At 33.4% G+C, this 27,245-nt stretch overlaps 1 protein-coding gene across 3 annotated transcripts in view; it reads right to left on the bottom strand.

Annotated features, from left to right (window-relative positions):
• CYLC2 (cylicin 2) overlaps positions 1-27,245 on the bottom strand; it is a 76,481-nt gene that overhangs the window by 21,971 nt on the left and 27,265 nt on the right. Inside the window, exons 8-10 of one of the 3 annotated variants that reach the window (XM_054688813.1) lie at positions 14,423-14,496; positions 12,231-12,393; positions 9,947-10,079 (exon numbers count right to left, since the gene is read on the bottom strand). The gene's annotated coding sequence lies outside the window, so the exon portion shown is untranslated. Of the gene's footprint in view, positions 1-9,946; positions 10,080-12,230; positions 12,394-14,422; positions 14,497-23,071; positions 23,091-27,245 lie in introns of those variants that run through there. The other 2 variants (XM_054688815.1, XM_054688814.1) reach the window with 2 other exon arrangements.

The following is a 27,245-nucleotide window of genomic DNA, read 5'->3' as shown; positions in this document are numbered from 1 at the left end:
GTCTATTTACCCCAAAGGTTCAGGGATTTTATAAGCCCCGATGCGTGATGTGTCAGAGTGTGTATTTGTGTGTATGTTCAAATTAATGCAAACTGGCACTGAAAGAACATTTTCAGTTTTTACACTTGAAGCTTTTCTAATGTTGATGAATTTTATTTTTATTTTAAAAATTATTTTAATTATTGTTTGTACACCCATTATTCTTAACTTATTTTCCAAGTGTTTACACTTCATCCTTTGTTATGATTATTTTTACTGTATTTTCCTGTACATTTGTATATATTACCCAGATCAGTCTCCTTTAACTTATCTACAGAATGTAGTGTTATAAAATCATATATTTATTTCCAGAAAGTGTTAAGATTGAGGCTCCCAAGCATGTATTATTGTTACCATTGTTATTATTATCAAATTTCTTGATAATTTGCTACAACAGTTTTATTTAACAGTGCTTTGTTTGGGTTCTGACTTATATTATCTGTAGACATGGGTCCACATGACTGATTTGGCCCTTCCTTCCTGCTTCTTCATTTTTTTTTCCCTACTTCTTTCCCTCTCATATTATCTCAGGACCTTTAGAGTCAAATGGAATCAATCCTTCAACAATGAAACACACAATGATGTTAAACTTATGAACCTACATATCAGAAAACAAGGTGCCTGTCCATTTCTCAGGTATCTGAAGAATACCTATACTCAGACCCTTTTCAGAAATCCCTGCATCAGTGACCTAGAGGACTTTAATACCTTCCTAATCTCTTGGCACCTTAAAGGAACTCACTTTCACACAGGGCCAATATTACCTTAAACCCACCACAGGATAAGAGATCTCAGATCTCTGAGAAGCAAGCTTCTACTATAATTTCTACTGATTCATTGCTCATTTTCAAAGAGGAAACTAATACTGTAGCAGTTTTCTTATTCAGTACTGAAGTCCAAGCTGGTTCTTGGTTAGGATCTCTAGGACATTCAAAATTTCACTTACACTTAGTCGACCTTAGACCTAAAGAACTATATACTTTAGTAGAGTCAAAGATCTTGGGTTTGTCGCTAGATTGGAACTTGCATTTAATTCAAGTTCGTATTCTCAAATTAGTAAAATCTCTAACCTCTGCCTTTTAATGGTTGAATTGAATATGTTTACAGTGACTGCAATTACTTATATGTTTGGTTATACAATTACTTATATATCTGTACTAAAGTATTTTGCAGTTTGTTTCTCATATTTTTGCTTTTCATTTTCTTATTAATGTATTTTATTTAAAAAAAAGGTTTCTTAGCTCCTTTAATCTATAGATTTATGCTTTTTTCCAATTTTGGGAAATTTTTACCCCCTTTTAACTCCAAGAACTTTTTCATGTTTACCCTTTTATCTTACCTTTGGTAGGCTTCAATACAATACTTTGCTAGGCTCCAATAAAATAAGAGTTAGATCTTTTATTGTAATTTCTACCAGTACTTGAAGCTCTTTTTTTTAATTTTAATGTATTTTCTGACTCATTCATATTGAGTGAGCCATTATTCTATATTCAAGTTCACTGACTGATTCTTCTGTTTTCTCCATTCTGCTTTTAAAGTCATTGATTGAATTGTGCATGCTGGGTTGGGGCAGGTGATGGTACTGCATTTTTCAGTTCTACAGTTTTTGGGGGTTCTTTGGTCTTATGTTTCTCTGCTGAAAAATTACTATTTCTTGGACAAAACTATAATTTTCATTTGCTATCTAAAGTTTTGGTGACATATTTCTTTAAGTTGCCATTTTCCTTATTTTCAGTAATACATTTGATTTTTTCACACTCTGCTTATTATGTTACACACTGGAACTTATTCAAGTATTCTATTTAACCTGACTTTCTCTGATACTGTTATAGAAGGGACAGGAAGAAGGGACAAAGGGAGAGATCCAGAATTCCTACTCTGTCTCCGTTGACACCTGGGAAGGTGAGGGGCTCCTGGGTACTGCTATGCTGAGCAGAGCTAAAAGTTCTAGTTTTTCCCTCAACCTCTGTGATACCACCCTGACTGGCATGAATAGAAATACTTTATTAATGTTATTCTTATGGCTTCTGACACCATAAGACTATTCTTATTTCTGCTCTTTGGTAGTGAAAATCTTGACTCTCTACTAGACCTTTCCTGGAACCAATTCAGCATGAATATAGATGGGCATCTTCCTCCTACTGGGTGGCAGTAGAAACTCAAATTCTCCATAGAATCTCTTCTGATACCAGGGGACAGAGTGGTATCCAATGGGGGTGAGAATCCAGTGGGGATGAGAATCCCAGCATCACATTAGCCTTCTGTGACATTGCCTAAGTGCGGAGGTGGATGACTTATTATAGTTAGGCAAATATGTAAGCCCAGGCTCCCCAGTTGACCTTTTCTGACATTGGTGAGGTAGATATGTAGTGTTTGATAGGCATGGAAAGATGCAGTCTGATTTCTTTTCTGCCTTGCTCAATTATCTGTTTCCTGGTCCTTTCACTAAAGAGAGACAGTTTTTTGGAAGTTTTTCTTTTGTGTGTGTCCATTGGTATTTTAGTTTGCCAGCTTCTTCAAATCTAAATTTGGTGTATATGGAGGGCAAATGGAAATACAGGAAACTTATTGTATTTCTTAGATCCCAAGGTTTTTAGCTAGTTATTTTTCTTCTTTCTAACTTTCACAGTCTTAATATTATATATATATAAAATATATACATGCATATATAGGTGTGTGTATATATGTGTATACATATATATAAAACAACATACAGTGTTTTTAGTTGTACTTACTAAGAGTAGGGAAATCCACTGTACCTTTCTGTCAGAGAAGGTAGATTGTGCTGTTTTGAAAGAGGATTTTTAGAGTGTTTGATGTTTTATATATGCTGGAAATTAATTTCAAATGCACTTGACATGTAAACTTCCCCATGAGTTTTTCAGACTCATGTGTGTATGTTCATATGTGTGTGAGATCAGAAGAAATAGGATCCAAACGACTTGCTATCTTCCAAAGACTATTTGAATCACTGAAAAAATGTTATTTTCTTGCATGCAGACATACTACCATTAACTCAATTTTTAAAATCATACTGAAATGAAGTCTATAGAAATGTCTTTTTGATCAGTGTTTCTTTTAGAATAAGAGTTGGGATGATCTAGATAAACTTTTGTTACATTAGTTTTAAATTATTTTGCATTGTTGTTCCTTTTCTTTTTGACACAGTTGGCATACCAATTACAGTGTGGAAACTCCATAAAGAGTCTTGTTTTATTTGGCAGCTAACTGAATGCCTCAGTTGCTATGAGATTATTCTCATTTCTTTTTTTAAAGAATCAATACGTAGTTTATGGTGCTTTTAATAGGGAACAAATAAACTGAATGAGATTTTATATTATTATAGGGTTATGGTATTTTCAATATTTTATGCCAGAAAATTCTATTGGTTATGTCTATGAGTTATAATTCAAATAAAAAGAAGTGTTTTATGGATTATTTTAGAAGTTACATGGATATATATAAATATAAGATATATATATGTGTATATATATAAATATATGACTAATCCTTGAATAAAGCTAGTTCTCTAAAACTGACATGACTGATGTGATCACTGGTTTTCTCAGTCAATCACTAATTATTTCAAAAAGACATTTGCTGAGCAGTAGGAATGTGCTCACCAATAAGTTACACATGGATAGACCGCTGAACATTGCAAAGAGATCTTCACACTATTCAAATATGTAAAGAAAATCATGGCACCTTCTATAATTCAGAAAATTTCAATTTTACCTCTGCAATTAGGTTAAATATGCCTATTTTAAGAATTATAAAAAATAGCAATTAAATCCTTATTATCATAAAATTTAACTTCAATTACATTCTAAAGAATGAAATGAGAGTATTTTTCTTCTCTACCTGACACCCTTCTTAAGTAATTGAACTGTTGTGTTCCAAAATTCATTATTTACAATTTTCATAATGAAACTAACCCCTAAACCACTGTTTTGTAATTTGTAGAAAATTGATTATAAAAAGCATATAATAAATAAAATATGGCCTGATATAATAACATTTACTGATTATTTTTATTTTCCTTTGTGCTAAATGTCTTAAACATATTATCTAATTTATTCTTTCAACAGCCTTAAAATCGGATATGATTTTGTCTCACTTTTAATAGAAAATATATCACATTTCTATAGATTGGGTAATTTACCCAATTTTTACAGCTACTAAGTATTTAATAAGCTCAGCCTATTTTTGTCTTATCCGATTTTAAGTTAAAACATATATTGTCTAAGTACCAATCCAAAGGAATTACTACAGGACTTTGTTAAGATAGGCTACAAATACTCACTTTGAAGAGGGAAAATGAGGTTCTGGGGTGTGAGACATAGTTACAGTTTGTCCTTCAGCACAGGTTAGAGTCTAATTTACCATGGGTCATGTAAAATATCTAGAAATAAAAACCAAGCTAGAGCTATAAAATAAAAGTGACCTTTAAAATCCAATATTACAGACAAACAACTTTTGCCTGTGGAGGCTTTTGAAGGACAAAATAGGGATAGGAAAGTTCACTCTCATTTCCCAGAATATACTTTCTCAATGTAGGGCAGCAGTCAATAGAATTAAGGGCTTATAGCTGCTGAAATTAAAATGCATTTTCTACATTTGTGAGGTTTTGGGAAACTACCAAAACTTCTGTATCTTAGAACAAACAAGCACATAGAAATCAGCAGCTTCTGATACTGGTGTCACAATGAACAGGGTCAGAGGAGATTCCCTAATATGCTTCTTTTGTCCATTCATTTTATAATCCTTCCACCCTCTGAAACAAGGCAAAATCAAACAAAAACTAGATTTCAAGAATAAAACTTTTAGTATTCCAGGAAGTCTAATTAGAATAACTATTCAGAGTGGATCTTAATATTGAAAGCAGCACAGACATTGCTGCCTATACTTTGAATACTAATTTAATTAATATTTTAATGACATTTCCTATATCACTGAGATCGACTAACAGAGAAGCCTTTGCCACATTTACTTAAATTGTCTGAAGCACACTTTAACATATTTTCCAAATTATCTCTTTCAAAAGATATCTAGCTGGTGGGGACATGGACAAGTTGCATGTACATTTCAGGCATATATCTTCAAATTTTTAGTGGGACTCAGGAATGAGCATTTTTAATAAACATAACAGTTTGTTATTATGCAAATGTTGTGAACCACATATTGAGAAACTTTTTTCCTAGAGCAGGGAATAAGCAGGTAACTTTCCTTTGACTGGTTAAGCTTAGCCAAATATATTATTGTAAATACAGCATTTGACTTTTATAATTAGGGTTTCTTTGGCAATTAGAAAAAAAAATATGTTATGATCATAGAACCTCATATAGAGATTACTGTACTGCTTTCACCAAAATGCTGAAATAATAATCATAGGCCTATTTAGTAATGCCAACTAGCTGAAGATACATCTGGAGTAGAGACATTAGAAAAACCCCACATATCCCCTCAAAAGAGGAAACCATTATTAAAAACATACTGGTTAATGTGTCTGACTTACCTTCTACTCTGTCACTTGAAATAAGTGACATTGCTAAGTCACTATGCTAAAATATTTTATAGACTGAGAGGAAGCATGAAACTAGAGGTATTCAGTCCAAACAATATTTATGAAATATTTGAATATTATAACAGTTGCTCCTGAAATATAGTAAAAATCTATTCTAAAACACATGACCATAATCAGGTTTTCATCAGAAGGTGTATTTGCACGATTTCCTTTTGAAACAGCACCTTCTTATCAGTTAAAATTCCCTCTAGCTATCATAACAACCATAATTGATTTTTATTGTAAGAGTATTTAAACACCCATCATTATTGTCAAGTTTCACAAGCAATATTTAGCAAAATAAGAAAGTTACAAAAATGCATATACATTATATGTAAAGGTAAATGTAAAAATGAGAATCAAAACTGAATATTGACTTGTAAATGTGATAGTTTATATCATTATGTATAGATATAAAGTTCATTACAAAGAATGAATTGGTGAATATTAAAACATTGTTCTTATGGAATATAAAGGGTTGGGTTCCTGTGCAACTCTGGTCAAACATTTTTGCCAACTGATCAGTATTTAATCTTGTTTTATGTATGCTTCTGTTCAAAGATACATCATTTAATAAATAGTGTTTATTAACATTGGACTTGTGTTGACGGCATTATAACTTATGACAAAAAGGTTATCTAACACATTTATTTTCTCCATGGGACACATCACCACATTTTTGTGTTCAAGATCACTAAATGGCATTTAAGTACCATGCTTGGGAGCCATTTTAAGTAGCAGAAATCACCACACACACACACACACACAAGCAACCCACACAAATTTCTGGCACTTATTTACTGACTGAAAAACAATGATGGATTGGTCAATACAGGTTAAGTCTACATCCCAACAACAGTGTATAGGTGTCCAGTTCTTCCACATCCTCACCAACATCTATTGTTTCAGGTCTTTTAGATAGGGGCCATTCTCACAGCTATGAGATGGTCTCTCATTGTGGTTTGTATTGCATTTCCCTGATGACAAGTGATGTTGATCATTATTTTACATGTGCCTATTGATGTCTTCTGTCATCAGTGTGCAGATATAGGCCATTTGGTTATTTTTGCTTTAGCTTCCCTTACTGTTGCAATCTAGTCTCCAAAGACATCCCTGAAGCCAAACTTGTGGAGTGTTTACCTATTTTCTTCTTAGATTTTATGTTTTCAGATTTTACATCCAAGTCTTTTATTCTGTTTGAGTTGTTTTGTATGCGATGTGAGATAATGTTCCCAGTTTATTTTTTTTGTTTCTTGCATGTGACTGTTCAATTCTACCAGAAGCATTTGTTGACAAGACTTTCTGAGATACTGTAATTTATAATACAAATGTTTATAGTGGGTAAAACTAAGAAAAATTCCATCCAAGAAAACAATAACATCATAAAATACAATTCATTTTTTAAATCATTAACTTGTAAAAAATTGTGAACTAAAAAATCAATGAAAGAGAACATTTTCTACCAAAACATCATAATAAATATGTAAATTTAAAGCCTATTTTATTAAATATTGCTTAGATATGCATTGCACCTATACTTTGATTTTAAAAAAGTAGCAAACAGTTTTTAGTCTTTCTGTCTTAAAGTGTGCAATTCTATATAGCTAGGTTTTTTTTTTTTAACTCTCATTAAAACTTAGAAGCTCATCTAGGTGTAGCACATTTTTATTAAGATTATTGCTGTGTACTTATATAACTTTAACCCAATACTTTGAAGGTTTCACATGTCTTCATTATATTTTTCAACTTTTTTTCCCCCTGGTGTATAAGGATGCTATTGATTTTCTAATTTTATCTTATCATACTCCAATTCCTTGGGCTGTTTTTGTAATTCAATTATGGTTCTCTTGATTCCTTTAAGTTTATAAATATATGATGCTATTATCTGAAAATAATGATAATCTTATCTCTCCTCTACATTTATGGTCTTTATTTTTATTTTGTAGCTTACTGCATTTATTACCAAATAAATTCATTTAATTATATCACTCTCAGAATCATTAGTTTTTCTCTGTTGTTTGTCAAGTCAAGTTGTAGTATTTTCCAATACTTGGTAACACTGGAACTTAGAATTATCAGCTAGGTGAGAGGTTGTACTTTTCATTAATATGCTTGCATTGACTTATCCAATCCTATAATGATGAAAGATGCACTTTTCCAAGATATAGCCTGTCATCTATAAAATTTATTCCCTGAAATTATTACAAGTTTGTAAAAATCCCTAAGTAACTTAGCATTGTTCTCTGGCCATTTTTACTAAATTGAAATTTTGATTCATTTTAATCATTAAAGAAATATTGAATACCTGCGTAAATTTGATAGAGAAAATAGTATGGATTATAAAATTTGGTTAGCTTTTACAGATTCTAGTCTTCTTCCTTGGATACATTTTAACTAGTTGGAAAGAAATTTTATAAAATCACATTTATTGACTTGGCTGAAAATTTTGCATGGAATAAGTAGGCCAAAATTCTAAGGGAACCACATAAGTTGTTGTTTTAACTTGTATAAATCCACACATACTCCTAAAATGTTGGATCAAAATTATTATAATGATTTTTAGCTTTTACTGGGGGAGGCTTCTTTTTTTTTTTTTTTCAAAATTTAAAATTGTGGAATAATTCTTGGCCCAGGCTCCAGTAAAACAAAAATAATAAAAGGACCTGTAGTAATTTCCACTGTTGTGTTACTATCTATAGAAAAAGACCACTCTGAGTTCTCCTCTGACTAGTCAAGCAATCAAACTAACATCAGACTGATTAGTAGAAAAGAACAAATTTAGGGGTCTCCCTGGTGGCTCAGCGGGTTGAGCGCAGCACTGTGAAGCTGTCCTCAGCCTCTGCAGCACCGGTTCGATTCCCAGATGGCCAGGGAGATTCACACATGACATGGCAGACCTCTCCTGTCTCTCCCTCTGCTACTCTCAGCAATGTATTTAGGTTGTCTGCCTGTTCTGCTCCCCGCTCTGTCTCTGGTGAATCCTCTCACCATTCTATGCCTCTGGCCTGTACCCCAGCTCTTGTATAAAATAAATGAATAAATAAATAAATCTTAAAATAAAAAGAAAATTAAAAAAAGAGAACAAATTTAATTACATTCATATGGAGACTATACATGAATATATATTCTAAAATCCATGGAGCAAATTGAGCATATATATGTCCTGCACTAAGGAATAGGATAGGCTGGGACTTCTCTAGAGAGAGGAAGGGAACGCACATGACAAAGACCACATGCTCTGCAATGAGATGCTTGGCCTATCATATAGATAGATTTCTCTAAAAAGAGTTATTTTTGGTAAAAATCCTAATTCTGGGTAATATCCCCAATTTTCATTTTTCTTGGTAGTTAAAGTAGTGGTGAAAGTTTCTATTGAGCCTAAAAGCCTTGATTGATCTTAGCTTGAAATAATCCACATGCTAAAACACACGTTTTGGGAAAGTTTGTCTTGAACACCCTGGGGAGGCCATTCTAAATATTTTGGGAAACCTGTCCTTCTGTTAATGCTTATACTAGAAACAGCTGCAGAGATCGGAATCAACAGTAATAAATGACTCTGTGGTCTCTTTTCTACAACTTCATATTGATGCTCAGTGTGGAGCACCATTGTGGAGAAGTAGACTTGCCCCATCATATAATATATTAATAAGAAGCAAAATAGCTATAACAAAACTGTACTTTTCCCATTCCTTGGTCCTGAATTGACCTAGGCTTTCCCAGACAGGGAAAATTTTATGAGACTATTTTGTCTTTTTGGAATTAAGGAAAATAATGTCTTCGGAGAGTCATAGAAAGTATATTACTAAAATAATATTTTAGCACTTTTATGGAGCGACTCTAATGTTCTGTCAGTATTATTGAAAGTTGAAAATCTCTGGAGGCGTGGGATGGGATGAAAATGGCGGGGGGAGGAAGAGCACAAGGGAATATGGCGATGGACTATTGGTGCTTTTGTGGTGGGAGAACTATGGTGATGATACCAGAGGGAAGAAATCACATATTGTAAAAAAAATATATACAAAACATATATATAAATTATATATAAAAACATAAAATGAAATTAAGATACATATGTTTAAAAAAAGATGCGTAAATTCAAGAAGACATAATCTCAATTGAAAAATCAATCTAATTTGTTAACCTTATTGATTATGCTCAATGTTGATGCCTGAACAAAATTATGTAAGATTATATAATTTTCATTTAGGACCAACAAATACCTCAATGTAAGAGTAGTAAGTGTTATCCAAATATATTTCCATTTCCACATTGAGAAATTTAAAGGTATTAAAGTAATTTATAATATATTATGAAATATCAGCATCCTAAATATGTACCCATTACCTTCTATATATATTATTCTGCTGAGTTACATCAGAGAAGTCTGTTTCCAGTTTGGAGTCTAAGTTTCCTCTTTAGCAGTTGTGGTTGTCCTCCAAAAGAAAAAGCTCCTACAATGTCTTCATAGTAGAATATTCTAGAAGAATAATAGGACACATAATATTACCAAAGCACCAGTTATATACCCAGGGCATTTAGGAAATACATATACCTGGAATATAATGTTGCCAGTATAGCTCTCATAAAGTGGTATTTTGTAAGCAAAAGAGTTACCCTAGAGGAAACAATATGTACTATAATCTAGATTCATAATTCTATTAGTATAATCTAGGCTCACATTTCTAATAATAACTAGGATTGATAATAATAAAGACTGTGATATTTGAGGTAAATATAGGAGAAATGGATGCTAAAAGTTACGATTTTCTTGTTTTGCAATTTCAACAGAATGCCCACCAATTGCTACTAGTTGCTGGGGTTTATAACGTGTGAAATTAAAAGTAAATTGAACATGGGAGTTGGGGAGCTCTATTATTTAAAGTTTTAAAAGACTATACATGCATTATTTTTATTTAAAATAATTCTACCTTTTAGAAGCAGTTGTATTAGTAGGAATTAGATTTTGTCAGTCTTAACCAGAGTGAAATTAACTACAACTCTACCAGGTAAGAGAACTGCTTAGGAGTTTTAAGGTTTTTTTTTTTTTTTTTTTAAGATTTATTTATTTATGCATCCAAGAGCTGGGGCACAGGCTAGAGATGTGGGAAGTGAGAGGATTCACCAGAGACAGAGTGGGAAACAGAACAGGCAGACTGACGAAATACACTGCTGAGGGGAGCAGTGGGTGAGACAGGAGAGATCTGCTTTGCCATGTGGGTTTACTCCCTGGAGGGCCGGGGATCAAACTCGTGCTGCAGAGGCTTCAGATTGCTTCACAGTGCGGTGCTTAACACCTTGTGCCACCAGGGAGGCCCAGGGTTTTTTAAGGTTTTATTTTTCTTGGTAGTATCTTACTATCTAAAGACAGAGCATTAACCCAGGTGTTCTCTTGAGGATACTTCAAACTCTAAATCTTATATGCTAGTTATAACATTATTTAGTCAATGAAAATTGTATAACATAAAACCTAGGTAGAAATGGATTTAATAACTCATACCAGTATAGCTATCAAAATGAATGTACTTACTAGATATATTTTAAATATCAGGGATAAAAAAACACACTGTATTTTTAACACTACCTATCTTTTAGGAGTCAAGATTAGAATATTAGGAATGAGAAGGACCTTTATTTTTCTTTATCAGTATGGGTACTTAACAGATATTTTAATTAAATGCATCTTGTAAAATTTATGATTATATAATTAAAACATATAATGAAATTATATAAATGTAAATACTCAACTGGAGAAGCCTCACATTATCTTTATTGTGCATCCATGGGGCTTCTCTCCAGAAAACTATATCATGAGCTTAAATGATTCATCTATTGGTCTTTACCATCATCTGTTTTTTTCTCAAAGATAAACAAACAAGAAATCAAATCAACAAAAAGTAGGCCTGGTGCTGCAAATCAAATGGCATGAGTTTACCTTTTAATAAGGGATCAGGAAAAAACAATAAATAAAAAAACAAAATTAACAGGCAACTATATATAAATTCATCAGGGGAGAAGGAAAAGGGATCAGAATAGGAGGGAAGAGCACAAGGCACTATGAAGGTGGTGCACAGGTGAATTGGTGGTGGGAAGTTTACAGGGACTACACCTGAGAAAGCACACATAGTACAGAAATGAACAATGATATAAAATATATATTAATTAATAAAAATGTAGGCATGTTTTTTTCATCACACCTCACTTTTTCTTAGCTTTTTTTGCATCTCCTGGCATTTAATTAATTTTCAAAATTATAAGTTAACATTATTTACCTGCTACATTTCTAATTTACTGAACAATATTCCTTGAATATGGTTAAGAAAAGAATAAAGGAAAACAAAGAAGCCTGGTATAAAACATTTTTTCTAGCTGCCATGATTAACATCATTAATCAAAAATGTGTAAGTCAAAACTTTACCTACTTAGAGTCACTCCTATCGCAGCACCCTGAAAAAAAAATATATATATATAAACTCTTAAAACTTTGACCAGAAAGAGGAAAATCAAGATCCAGGAGTTTTTCCACCTATAACTGGGATTTTCCCCCAACTTAATTGCAGTTGGCTCTGCAGATTGAGATTTTTCTAGGTAGACTACAATGAGAAAACCTAAAGCCAATTATCAGACTGACCTTCTACATGTAGCTGTCCTAGTAGTTTGACAAGCCTTCTTGTCCTTAAAATTTGTTATTAATTCTACAAATAGCTGATACAGTGTACTTGCTATTGTAGGTATAAGCATTATTGTCCTATGTTACTTCATGCTCTCCAGTTCTTGGTGGACTTTCTAAGAATCTGAGGAAAAAAGAAAATTTCTTCTTAAGTAGAAGAGTCACTAAGAGGGAGAAAAGAAACAGAAACATGCCAAATAGAGATGGATTGGCCTATTTGACTCTGACCTATTTTAGCTTACCAAGTTACTAGAGAGAAGTGAAATTTGCTTTAGTATGCTTTATTAAAATTCTTCTATTTTTTCTTTGAAATGCATTCCAAGTGCCTATAAATTCAGATCAGATCTGTACTTCTTTGGAGTGCAAGTCCAAAAATGTTTAATAGTTTTTTAAATTAAGTTTAGTGTTAAGGATCAAAACAATGTGCCACAGTTTACTTTAAATGATGGGGAATAAGAAAGGTGCTGAACTGTTGTTCACAAATAATTTATGAGAACAAATTATTAGTTAACAGTGGTTGTAATGGGCCTTTTTGGTGGCCTAGGGATTAAGTCTCAGCACTATCACTGTGGCAGCCTGAGTTTATTCCCTGACCTGGGAGCTAACCCACATGGTGCAGCAGACCTCTCCTTTTTCATCTACTGTTCCCCATAGCAGTGTATTTTAATAGATTCATCTGTTCTGCTCCCCACACTGTCTCTGGTATGTCCTCTCACCCCCCACACCTCTGGCCTGCACCCCAGTTCTTCTATGCAAAAATAAATAAAATCTTTAAAAAAAAAGTGTGGTTGTATCTCCACTGATTTGTTTGGATATCTGCTTTTACTTTCCATGTAATTGTGTGACTACATTACTCTTAAATTATCAAGAATTATAATGCTTTGTGGTCTTCTGTAAATTAGTTTCTAGGGAAAGAGTTTTAAAACTATTACTTATAGATGTGAAAGAGGAAACATGGATTTAATTTTATTAGATTTTTGATGGTTTAAATGTCCTTTAAAATAATGCTTCAGCAAATACTGGCTTTATCATGAATTAAAAGCTTTACTAAAATGACACTGAATTCGTAAAGAGTGACAAAGTAAAAAGAATGTTGAGTGAGAGCAAGTGACATTTGATGGTAATTTTAAATCATTGGCACTAAAAAGAGTTGTTTAAAAATACCAGTGTGACCATGATTTGACACGTAATTAATTTGCCTTTGAATTGTAAGGTCCAATTTTAACAGGAATGAGTTATGATGACATAACATGAGAGATTATTAATCTCACATTATAATGGATATTGCCTTATAGTTTTAGAAAAACTCTGGATTATTTCTTTTCTTTCAAAAGATAAATGCAGTTTGAAATTAATGAGTTGTGCAATATCTGACCTATTTGTGGACACCTGGGAAGATGTATATTTTAGTCTCTTAAAGAAGAGCGGACATTAAAGGCTGTGTTTTAATATTTGGCATTGGCTTGGGATGGTTGACAGATTCAAAGAAATAAACTTAGGTTTAAGTATTTCCTATGTTTGGATGCCCAGTAGAAGATGGTGTCAGAGGAGTTTCCCTGCATCACTTCTGGGAAGATAATTTTAAAATAGTCCAGAAGGACGCTGGATCCAGAGGATCCCGTGACTTGGGAAAAAACTAGAGCACCTCTTAGGCATTGGTATCAGCACTGTCTTTGCCAGAGGGACACAGAGAATATTCAATATCAGACAAAAAAATGGTGGATGGAAAATATGCCGGTGACTGTGACTGGGGGTGGAATTCACAAACCTTGGAGCTGTGCTCCTATGTTTGTTTGGTGACCCTGCAGAGTAGAGATGGTTAGTGTGGGGGAATACCTCCACTAATTAGGAGTAGATACCTGCAGAGGGCCTGGGATGTCCCAGGTGGGCTGGGTACCGGGTGAAGAGGACAGGGTGCAGAATGGCCCTCTGCCTACTCCATCCTCATAGGACTCAAGCCAATCTTGTGAAGTATGAAAGTGTGGGCATAGACTGCAGAAATGCACATGTTCTGGGAACCCAGAGAGAAGAGCTATCAGCAGTACCATAAATAGGAGCTACCCTGGCATACCACTTTCAACAGTGACCGAATCCCTCCAAATCCTCTTCCTTCCCATAACTCAACAATTACAGACCAGTTCTTCCCAACTTACAACTATTGAAACACCAAGCCATGTTGGGACTTCAGTATCCCACATTTGTTAACAGGTAGATCACCAGACAGAACCTGACAGAAAATAAACAAGAAAAACCTTAAAGAAAGAACATATTAGGCCACGTGGCTTAATAGACATTTATAAGGCACTGCACCCCCCAAAAATCCGAAAATGTTCTTCTTAAGTTTATGTGGGATATTCTCCAGCGTAGATCATATAGAGGATCATGAAGCAAGAATCAATAAATTCATGGAAATTGAAATTGTATCAAGTAGCTTCTCTGATCACACTGGTATCAAACTAGAAATCAACCACAGAACTGAAGGGATATGTAGACATTTGTCTTAAGAGTCTGGGATTTATATTTATTTATTGCTTGAGATGACTCAGACTACATCTGTCTAGCTTGTGATTTCTTGCCTTTAAGCCTTTACCAAGTCATGGAGTTTATACTCTTTTCATATATTTTATTTCTCATCTCCAATTTCCATTTGAAGTTCTACATTATGGTGATATTCTTTTGGACACTAGAGATAGGTACATAGATCCAGATGTCATTTAAACTCATATTCCTATACTTTCCTTAGTAAATGTTGAAGACAGTGATATTGAAACAAATAATGGGTAAATACAGATTTATTAACTTCATATAATTTGCTAGGTTTCCCTTTGCACCTCCTTCTGACACCTCCCTCTATCCACTTAACCTCTTCCCTTTCGGGTAAACAAATATGGATAATTGGGATGATGCATTAGGAGGGATATAAAATTGGATGTCAAATATGCCCAGGCTATGAGAAGAGGTTCTGTGATACTAAGACATATAAATATGAGAATAAGTTATGCAAGTGTTATTATTAGTTTGAAGCAATAATTTGCAGCATAACCAAGGAAAATAGCTGAAACTTAATCAAGGAAATTACATGGATTGAAACTGCGCAAAAAAAAAAAAAACACAAAAGAAGACATTAATGGAATAATTGAGGAACAAATATGATGTACGAAATATAGAACACAAATGGCAAAATGGCAGGAGATAATTCAACAATATAAACAGTATTTTGGATGAGGGTAGGGCATAGAAATCTTCCTTCTCATATTCCTTTTAATATTTTCTATAATGAACTCAATTGTGTTAATTATCAAACATATAGTCAGCTTTAAAAAAATAAATAAAATTGTGGCAAGCTAAATATCAGTTTGGGTACTATGTATAGGTCTTAGTAGGCAAAGGTATTAAACTGTTTATTTTTCCAGCCACTGCAAAATTCTAACAGTAGATTTTTTTTTCTTGTTTCCTCTAAGTACTAAGGAATACATATCTAGGTATAGAAATGACTAGGTATATGAACTTTAACACTGAGGCAATATTAAGGCATAATGAGTCCCTTTTGTAAGAAAGGCAATCATTTAGGTCCTAAAGATAAGCTGTTTAAACAGATGTTTTAAATCAAATGTTTTAAAATTATATCACTATTTTTGTACAAATTCTAGAATATCAGTGTTACTAATAATTTCCTGGGAAAACATATATAATTTAAGTCAAACAGTGTTTAGTATAAAAATGAACAAAATTCCTTTAGAACAGAAATATCTGAAGTGTATTGTGTTTGTTTACTAATAGAAAGTCAGTAATTTTCAAATATTTCAATATCCATTAATAAGGATAATTCTAGTTTTATTTATCTGACCATGTTAATAGCAGATACTATATAGTTAATAGCAGATACTATATAGTTCTTATCAGCTAGTATCCTTTGATTCTAGATCTAGTCCTATTCACTTGCCCCTCCATTGTCTTCTTAGTCCTGCATCTAACCTGTCAGTGTTGACTAAACACTAATAATGTCAGCAAGGTGATTTGAGAATGAATCCTGCATTTGTGCTCATTGCCATAGTTCTTTTCTTTTTTTTCGTTTTTTTAAGATTCTTTTTTTTAAAGATTTATTTATTTATTTATTTATATAAGCACTGGGTACGGTCAGAAGTGCAGGAGGGTGAGAGAATTCACCAGAGCCAGAGCAGGGAGCACAATAGGCATACTGACGCAGTACACTGCTGAGGGGAGCAGCGGTTGGCAGGAGAGGTCTGCGCACCATGCGGGACCCTCCTCCAGTGGCTGGGGAGCAGCCGGGGGTCGATCCTGCGCTGCAGAGGCTGCGGGCAGCTTTGCAACCCAGCGCTCAATTGCTGTGCCACCGGGGAGGCCCATAGTTTTTTTTTTTTTTTAACTGTGGTAAGAACACTTAATGTGCCAATGGATGAATGAATAAGGACTACATGAATACATGAAATTTGCAATAGAATATTATTCAACTGTGAGAAAGAAGGCAATTCTACCATTTGTTTATTGTTTGTTTTTTAAGATTTATTTATTTATGTATCCAAGAGCTGGGGTAGAGTCCAGAGGTGTGGGGGGTGAAAGGATTCACCAAAGACAAAGTGGGGAACAGAACAGGCAGATTGACCAAAGTGCACTGCTGAGGGGAGCAGCAGGCGAGTCAGGAGAGGTCTGCTGCGCCATGTGAGATGCTCCCTGGCAGGCCAGGGATCGAACTCATGCAGCAGAGGCTGCGGATAGTTTCATAGGTTGCATCTTAACCCCTTGCGCCACCAGGGAGTCCCAATTCTACCATTTGTGACAACATTGGAGGACTTTGAGGACATTATGCTAAGTGAAATAAATCAGACAGAGGAAGACTAACACTGTATGATATCATTATTTGTGGAATATAAGAAAATCAAAATTGTAGGAACAGAATAATGCCGATTACCAGTAATTGGAGGATAGAATAAATGAGGGTGATCACAGTTAAAGGATACAAATTGTAAGTGACAAGACACATAAAAATTAGGAATCTAATGTACAATATGGTGAATATAGTTCATAATATGTATATATAACATACTTAAATGTAATTAAGAGAATAGATCTTAAATGCTTTCACAGCAAGAAATAAAATATTAATTAAGTGATGGGATAGAAATTTTAACTAGTGGTATGGTGATAATCATTGTGTATGTACATCAAATCAGCACCTTTGACCCTTTAATTTACATGATCTTGGGCCTCCCCGGTGGCGCAGCGGTTGAGCGCTGGGTTGTGAAGCTGCCTGCGGCCTCTGCGGCGCCAGTTCGATCCCTGGCTGCTCCCGGCCACCGGAGGAGGGTCCCACATGGCTTGCAGACCTCTCCTGCCGCCCGCTGCTCCCCTCAGCAGTGTACTTCGGTCCTTCTGCCTGCTCTGCTCCCCGCTCTGGCTCTGGTGAATTCTCTCACCCTCCCCGGCTTCTGACTATACCCAGTGCATGTATAAACAAACAAACAAACAAATAAATAAATAAATAAAACATGCCTCTATTTAAAAAAAAAAAAAAAATTACATGATCTTATATGTCAATAATATCACACAAAACTGGGTAAATGTGAAATCCTAAAATCAAAGGTATAGCTTGAGTTTTAAAACTTATGGAAATGTGATTTAGAATGTGGTTTTGTAGTTCAGTTTGATTAAAAAATGCTTATAGAATTCATTATAAGTTCTAGTATGTGATACAAGAACTAGTATAATATAAAAACTCCTATATCATGCAGAAATCCCTTGTCTTTAAGAAGTTAGTTCAATTTTTCTTGACATTCATCATATAAAATTTGTCAAACTAATAAAATTGGGCCCTTAGAAGCAATAAGCCAGTTGAAGTCCTAAACCTACAGGAATACCCTCTTTTCTTTGTATTTGTCATCTTAAGAGCAAAGATAGAGGAATGCTTAAAGCCAAAAATTCAACACCATAATGACTTTTTGGGTTTAAAACTAGATCTGACACTCTTTACTCATCTCTAAAAGAGAAATGAAATTAGTATTTCTAGGTTGTATTAAATGAGATAACACATGAAAGGAATTCCATACAGCACTTAATAGTGACATTATCACTGTCATTATTTAAAATACCTTTTAATATTAAAGCCATTTTTGTAGCCGTAAGGTAAAACACTTGCCAGAAGCAATGCAAAATGTTAATGTGGTTTTACATTTTTTGCTGCATCTTCTGTCATCTCTCCCTGTCCTGCTTGTTTTTATATTCTCTCCACCTCTTTTTTTCCAGTAAGCCTCAGTGCAAGGTATCCTGTGTAGCCTCTTAGACTCCCAAACCAGAACAATTTACTGCCTCATGTGTGTTTCTATAACAATTTAAATATCACCTCTAATAGCCTTTATTGTATCATGTCATTGATTTTAGTTTGTATGTGTCTTTCCATGACACTGGCAGCTTCTCAGTGCTAGAACTATCCTACTTATTTTTGCATATAACGTGAGCTAATACAAATGCTGAAAAAAATGAATATAATGCTCCATCATTCATATTCAGAAACATTTTAAGCACTTAGTGTGCTGGGCTTCATTTTAGGCACTGGGGTGTGGCTCTCTAGGAACTTTACATTCTAATGGGGGGGATAATAAGCATGTTAACAAATAAATACATTATAATTGAAGATAATGTCAAGTCACATAATAGAAAATAAACAAGGATAATTCATGACTCAAATAGTTGTTCATTGAAAACTTCTCTTAGAAGGAGATATTTGAACTACTTCCTGGATGATGAAAAAAATATCAACTGGCCACATGAAAGATCTGGGGAAACAGGGTCTGAGACAAAGACAACAGTCAATTAGAAAGATCAGGAGTTCAAATTAATTTTTACACTTGAAAGAATAATTTTTGAAGATGATTAGAATTATGTTTTATTAAAATTAATTTTAATTCTCGATAGGAAGTCTTCACAAATGCAGTCATAGGAGAGTCAAATGGTTAAGGAAAACTTTTCTAAGGATATCTTATATCTTCTCAATCTATAAAGGGATTTAAATAATAATTAGTATACAAAGAATAGGTGTCTAAGCCCTCTCTGGTGGCACAAGGAGTTAAGCACCGCACAATGAAGCAATCCGCAGCCTCTGCAGCACGAGTTCAATCCCTGGCCGGCCAGGGAGAAACCCACAGGGCGAGCAGACCTCTTCTGACTCACCCGCTGCTACCCTCAGCAGTGTATTTTGTCAGGCTGCCTGTTCTGTTCCCCAGCCTATCACCCTCCCACACGTCTGGCCTGTACCCCAGCTTTTGTACGCATAAATAAATCATTAAAAAAAAAGAAAAGGTGTCTAGGATCTAAATTATGGTCCAGTGATCCCAAAAACAGTCAAAGAAAGAGTGAGAGCACACAAAGAAAGAGTGAGAGCACACACTAAATAGATAATCATTTAAAAACTGGAGACTGGTGATAAGAAACCCTCAGTTTTTTTTTTTTTTTAACTTATCTAAAGTGATACAATAAAGCTGCAAAGAAGATAAAGAAGAAAAGGGCATTTGTGTTAGGTAATCAGGATGTTTTACACAAAGGAGAGAAAGATTTAGAGTAAAATACAAATTAAAACTTTCAGATCACAACTTCAATAATGACCTAGGTGAAACTACAGCTATTTACAGTAGCTAGGGCCTGGAAGTAACCTAAGTACCCATTGATATAAGATTTGATTAAGAAGATGTGGTCTATCCGACTATGGAATATTATTTACCCTTAAGGAAAGATGAAATGCGGCAAAATGAAAGACGCTTAAGAAAATACCATGTAGTAAAGAAAATCAGAATGACAAAGACAAGTAGTGGGTATTTATAATTGTCATAGTTAACAATTAGATAAAGTAAAATACTTTCAAAAACTAATAGACATTAAATTAATAGACATAAAATAATAGACATTAAACTAATAGACATAAAATTTTAATCCAATTGTTTCAATCAAAAGGAAAGTTAACCCCATTTTGGGTACCCTGGTAAGTTGTACTTAACAAGTGAGTTAAATACAACTAATCAGTTATTCTGCCTAAGAAGGTTAATCTTGAGGAAATCAAGCATGTGCTCAGAGTAAGTTAGAGATAATATGTGAGAGATGAATTTAGCTCCTAGAGTTTTGTAGACAAACGTTCATTGTTAGTGAATCTCTAGCTAGTGACAGAGTGTTAGCTTGACATTGTATCAGATGTGGTAGTCTATTTAAGTAGTTTAAGTGTGTCTCACCATTTTACTTTGCACTGACATGATTTAAAAATTCTATTTTATTTTATAAGATACCTGAAGTCTTCTAAATAATGTTGTATTAATTAATTAGAGCAATAATTATTGATTTAAAATAAAGTGACACATTTTTAATACCAATAGAGACCAATCCAATGTGTTTTGTTTGTTTAGTTGCAATGAACTGATAAAAATTCTAATTAGCTTAAGCAGTAAAATTTTATAAGAGTTTGTGTTATGGTAGTAGAGACAAATAAGTACAACAGGACACTAATAATTCATTATCTATATAAGAAAATTATTTCAGTCAGCAATATGATCTGTGAGAAAAATATGAGTAATGGAAGAGAAAGTGACTGGGATGTTTCAAAGGGGATAACTTATTTTCCTTGGGCAGTAAGTGATTTCAGCAATCAATGTACAAGTGAAAATATAGGCATTAAACAGAGCTTTGAAAGAGTAGAAATCAGGCATTTCCTCTTGTCTAGAGAATAATCTTCCTAAACCTTTAAATAATCAGGCAATAATGTATGCAGTTAGACAAAAGTTTTTTTTTTCCACACAGTAGAATGAAACTTTATTTGCCTTTCATTCCTTGTCAGATTAATCTTTAAAATAAATACCCTTGCCCCTTCCCTCACCCCCCTGTGGCCTAGGGATTAATTCTCAGCCCTATCACTGTTATGACCTGAATTTGAACCCCAGCCAGGGAGCTAACTCAAATGGCACAGCAGACCTCTCCTGTCTCATCTGCTGCTCCCCTCAGCACTGTATTTCAGCAGCTCTGCCTGTTCTGCTCCCAACTGTCTCTGGTGAATCCTTTCACTCCCCACACCTCTGGCCTACATCCCAGTTCTTGTATGCATAAATAAATAAATCTTAAAAAAAAGATTAAGTGAACTCAGAGGAAGGCCTGATGGAACTGCCAGCTTTATTTTTGTGGAAATGATGACTTTATCTTAAAACACTGAAACATATCATCTTGATATTTTTGTTTATAACTTTCCCTTGTCTGTTTATGAATCAAAATTTCTTCCAGGAAGTAAAAGTTTTATGATATTTTTTATTTTCTGACAATGTGGGCAGTAATAACCTAAGATTTGTACTTCAGGAGAGTTGGAGCTTCCACTTAAAACTTGAAGCTTGTGTTGCCTCTTCCCAATTATCCTTTCTCAAAAAAACACTAAATTGGAGGTCCGGGCCTTTGTGCAGCTCTGAGTATGGTTCTTCAAATATCATCTTGCTCATTGTTCTTTATATTTATAGCTTCCCTGGGAACCCCTCAGGAAAAGTGATGACTGACAAGACAGTAGTCTGACATTTTTGAATCCCTGTTTATCAAATTGTATCAACTAAATTTCTAAAAAAAATTCAATTAATTAAAGAATCACAGGATGATATAGGTTTATAAATATCCCTTTGTGTTAATTTAGTCAATGAGTCAAGGTGAGACTTCTGGAGAATTATCAAAATACCAATCAGAATCAGACCTATGGAAACATTTGAAATGCTGGTCTGGCCCATGAGAGGTGTCTACAAACAATGATGTAACTTTGCATCCATATGTCTTTGTGTAACTCAGACATAGTCTTGTTTGACATCCATCTTCAGAGTGATTAGAGAAGATGAGGAATGAGAGGAACTGTCCGATATGCTGAAAGTTCAGGCACTTTTTAACCTCTTCTGTGACCGTAAAGACTGACCATGAAGGGGCCTCCCTGGTGGCGCAGCGGTTGAGCGCTGGGTTGCAAAGCTGCCCGCAGCATCGGTTTGATCCCCGGCTGCTCCCCGGCCACCGGAGGAGGGTCCCACATGGCACGCAGACCTCTCCTGCCGCCAGCTGTTCCCCTCAGCAGTGTACTTCGGTCCTTCTGCCTGCTCTGCTCCCCGCTCTGGCTCTGATGAATTCTCTCGCCCTCACATGCTTCTGACTGTACCCAGTGCTTGTATAAATAAATAAAAATAAATTTTAAAAAAAAAAAAAAAGACTGACCATGAAGATTAATTTCAAGTCAGCCCTTCTTTATTCACTAATTGAAGATTTAATATATCTTATCTTGAAATTTTTCTTCTTATTCATGTTTCTTTGAATCAGTTTGGGATCATCTTTTTTCTAGATAGCCTTCTAATTGAACTTAACTTTGTCTTTATTGGATCTTGCTTTTCATGTCCCGAGTGCCTGCTTCCAAATTCTCATTGTAACATTATCTCCTATGATGCTATGTCAGTCAATTTGCATCTGGGAGACTTTAAAAGAGTGAGCTATGGCCAATGAACAGAACCAGTTGATGTGTTATGTGAAGATTGTCCTATTTAGAGTCTATTCTGTGGGTTGCAGCATTCATTGAACATTAAACTATGGATATTTGTCCGATACTGTTTCATCACATCTACTTTCCAACATGCACTTGGAGAATTGGCTGAATTTGTTATATTGTTAGACTTACATGTAATCTTTCTCTGAGTCCCAGTCACAAAATTGAATATATAGGCAACTTTCTCAGAAATAGAAGTCTAAATTGAGTCAGAATGGCTTCCTCTGGGCAGAGTTAGTCGCATTGCTTTTCAATGTCTTTGTTCTTTATTTATCCTGTAAGAAGAATTATTTTCTTTACCAGGCTATTATTCAATAACCTTCAGTAACATATCTGACATACTTTTTAGTCCTTATACGTGTAAAATAGTGTTGTAATGCAATGTCTGAAATTGATGTATTTTATAAAATCAAGCCTGTCATATTTTTTGGTAATAAACTAATTTTTATTTGAAGTGTATCTATTGCATTATATTCTGGTTTGAAAGTCCATAGGGTTTTTTCTTAAGAAAATATTGTCATGATTAATACAAAACATAATGTATTTTTTCTTATAAATTGTACTTAGTACACCATGCACACATCCTTGACAATATGTAATTCTACCATATTTCTTTAAGATACAAGGAAAAGTAACTCATTATACCCTAGCAATATTTTAGCACCAATTTATTAAATGTATATAAAATAATATACTGCAGTTTAAATCAATTAATGATTAGCTTTTTCAAATAAAGAGATACTAAAGGATTCTAGTAAAGAGATACTAAAGGGTTATCAGAATTTGAGAATATAATTTAAATAGTTTCTCTTCTCCTTTACGTGTTATTTACAAGGCACAAGACAAAGGAAATTATGTTCCATATAGAGGGACAATTTATTTATACTACAGTTTTCCTGTAGACCTAGATTTCAGAGATCGTAGCACGTCTGTTTTCATGAATGTTTTTCTGAGTCTTATACCTAAAATACCTAAATAGCTAAAACATGGTTAAGCATTTTCTTCCAAAATTCTCATTATCTGTAGGTTAGAAATTCAATGTTTTGTGATATCCTCACATCTCATTATCAGTGATTCATATTATTTTCACTTCTCCCTATATATTTATCCTGAAGCATTATCTTAAAGAGTTTCTCAACAATGTAATTTCCATATACAAATGCACACTCTCTGAGTTATTGTTTTACTGTTATGAATATTTATCTCTGGATTTCTCTATTTGAAAAAGGTACAATTCAGAACAAACCTTTACATGAAGATTTTTGATTTTCTACACATTAAATAGCCAGAGAAACTTTTATCACACTTAGGTGCTAATGAAAATGCCACAAATTTTACAGAATTGGTTAAGCAATAAGCCATAAATCTTGTTCCAGTGAAAATGTTAGGCACTAGTTCTGAGAGTATTTCAGAAAACTTGAAATTAAGTTGAAATTAACTGGACACATAAGCAGTCTCAGGCTTCTGGTTAAATATGATGATAATGCTTTGCCAGATATACCCATGCCCATAACCAAAGTACAATCAAGCAGAGCTTTCTCTGATGCCCTAAGTGAAAACTCCAAAATTAAACTGTATATAGTGTGTATAGGGTTATTGTATGGTCAATGAAAAACAGTATTTGCATTTGTCCTTTGTTGTATATGAAGTTCGAATTATAAACTGTAGAATACAACTGAGCAAACAGTAATCTGAGAAATTCTGAGATGATGAGACAGTTATTTAATGATTCCTCACTCCTTGCAGAAATAAAGAGCTTAAGTTCTCATTCTGGAGAACAAGTCTGCAAGAGTCACTGATCAGAATCTAGCTTTGCATTATTGCCTAAGAATTTTATCTTAGAATTTTATTATGTCCATAAAGATACATAACAAAGGAAATAGAAAAGCTGTCACTAGTGCTGTAAAGAACAGATGAACAAAAATTATATTTCAAAGTATGGGGTCAAATGTTGAGAAACTCTAAAATGTTGCAGTTACTATGAAAAGCAGTATGGTAGTTCCTCAAAAAGTTAAACATACGTATTCCATGTATTTCCAGCAATCTGAATTCTGGATTTATACACAAAATAATTGAAAACAAAGTCTTACAGAGATCACTGTATTCCCAAGTTTATAGCAGCACTATTCAGGATGGACAAGAGGGGGAATCAACCCAATTGCCCCTCAATGAGTGAACAACGTGTGTATGTACATATGCACAAAAGACAAAAAGAAAGGCAGTTCTGACACATATTACAATATAATTGAACCTTGAAAATATTGTAATAAGTGAAATAATCCAGTTGCTATGAGACAAACATACTATATGATTCTATTTTTATCAGATCTCTACAGTAATTAAGTTCATAAAAAAACAGGGAAATTATTTGCCAGGGAAATTAAGTAAAATTGTGGTTGACCCAGGAGCTATTGGGAGAAGGAAATGAGGAGTTGTTTATCTATTTTAATTATATATATATATATATGTATTTATATATATACATATATATGTAAATGCACACACATATATTTAAATATTTTTGTTAATTTACTTTCACTTATTCAAGATGAAAAAGTCCTGGAGATTACTGTACAACAACATAAATATATTTAACATTAATGAACTGTACACTTAAAGACGGTTACTATGATAAAATTTATGTATATTTTACCACAACTAAAAAAAGAGTCTCATTTCTAATTACACTTTCAGCAGCAATCAATAAAGAAGTAGATCCTTGAGCTAAAAATTTACATTGAATTTTACTGAAAAAGTGTTTGAGAAGTAGCTTTAAATACGTGTAAAATTTCTGACTGATTCCCAATATCTAGTAGGAACTGTAGAATTTAAAGTCTGCAATGATAAGAAAAGCAGAAAGTCATTCCTCTGAAGCACAGAAACAATTTTCTGAGCCTATCTCTTGGCTCTAGATCATATTAGTTTCTCTTTTTCTTTACAGTCATTCTGAGATTGCAACACCCAGTATGTAACACAAGGCAGCATATGAAGGGGAAAAAAGTAAAAAAATATATATATATATCTATGTTATATCACACACTGGCACAAATTACATTTATGTTAAATATTTTAATATCAGGTCTAGTACAAGTTCCTCCATATTTTTAATATTAAAAATTAATAAAAAGAAGGTACATTAAAAATCAGAAGTTCAATAGATCAGAATACCTGGGAAATGGAATCTGTACTAAGTTAGAAAAAGTAAGAAAAAAGACATGAACAAACAATTGAGGAAAATATGTACAATAATATAATAAAACTTCAATATTCTTAATACATTTGGAAGAATAAAAAGTGAATAAAAAGTTACTCTTTAATGAGATATATAAAAAACAGAGTAGTTACAGAAGAAATAGAAATTATCAATTACAAATAGTTTAACTGCAATATTATAAAAAGATAAGCAAATAAAAATTGCAATTTTTTTTTTTACTTATCAAATTTGCAGCCATTCAGAAATCAAATAGAATTGAAAAAAGAAAAAATATTTAGAAAGAAAAGTAAGTGCTATTTTATATGGTAAGGCTGATATTATCCTACTTTGTGTGAAGGATTTTAAATGATATTCAGTAGTCATTATTTGATGGTTTATTTTTCATACTATATGGAAGCTGTGTGAGAAAAGTCAGAATGGTAGGATTTATTTTTTTATAATGACATTTAACCTATATTTTATGATTGTAAAAATTACCAAATATCTTAAAAAGCAGAGTAGCAAACTTCTCCATCATTTAAATGAACTTTTATGTAGGCTTACATTATTAAGATTTTTGAAGAAAATTTTTAGAAAAACATTGTTACGTTATATGTGTTTATATATTAAAACATTATACAAATATAGAACAATTTAAAGGTTGTTATCAAATACTTTAATGGTTTTTTTAGTGGAAGGTCTGATTATGATTATTTTTTTCTTCATGTATTTTACATTTTCCAAATGTATTATCTAACATGTATAATACTTTTATAATGAAATAAATATTATGATTATTAAGCACCTTTAGAACCCAGAAATAGAACATGCATTATTTTTTGAAAGGCCTCAGTAAATACAAATACAAGTGTTCCATTATCTGTTTTGTTTTATGTTGATTGCTTTTTCTCAGTTACAGAAAAGTCTTTGGATTTTTGGTGGTACATTTAGTTTTCATGAAATTTCCTGTTTTTTTATCTTTCAAGATGAGGAATTGAAACCTTAGTAGTTGATTTGAGAAAAGTTGAAGGGAGTTCAGGGGATACTGTGCTTGTAAAACTAAGCAGTATGATCAATGTGATTAGCTGTTACCCATAAATATTGATGGGGCAGGCCCATTATGAGGGTTAGACTATAGTTAGACTGTAGGTCAAGGTTATCAGATAGGCTTAGAATGAGAGGCTCATATATGTGTTTTAGTTGAAAATTGAATGTTAAGGTATGTTCTAGAATTCCT

The sequence above is a fragment of the Talpa occidentalis genome, unplaced genomic scaffold (genome assembly GCF_014898055.3).
Source record: "Talpa occidentalis isolate TD23 unplaced genomic scaffold, MPIMG_talOcc4v2.1 talOcc4.7, whole genome shotgun sequence".
Lineage (NCBI taxonomy): Eukaryota > Metazoa > Chordata > Mammalia > Eulipotyphla > Talpidae > Talpa > Talpa occidentalis.
The sequence above is the reverse complement of the archived record's forward strand: the minus strand, read 5'-3'. Positions and strand labels throughout refer to the sequence as shown.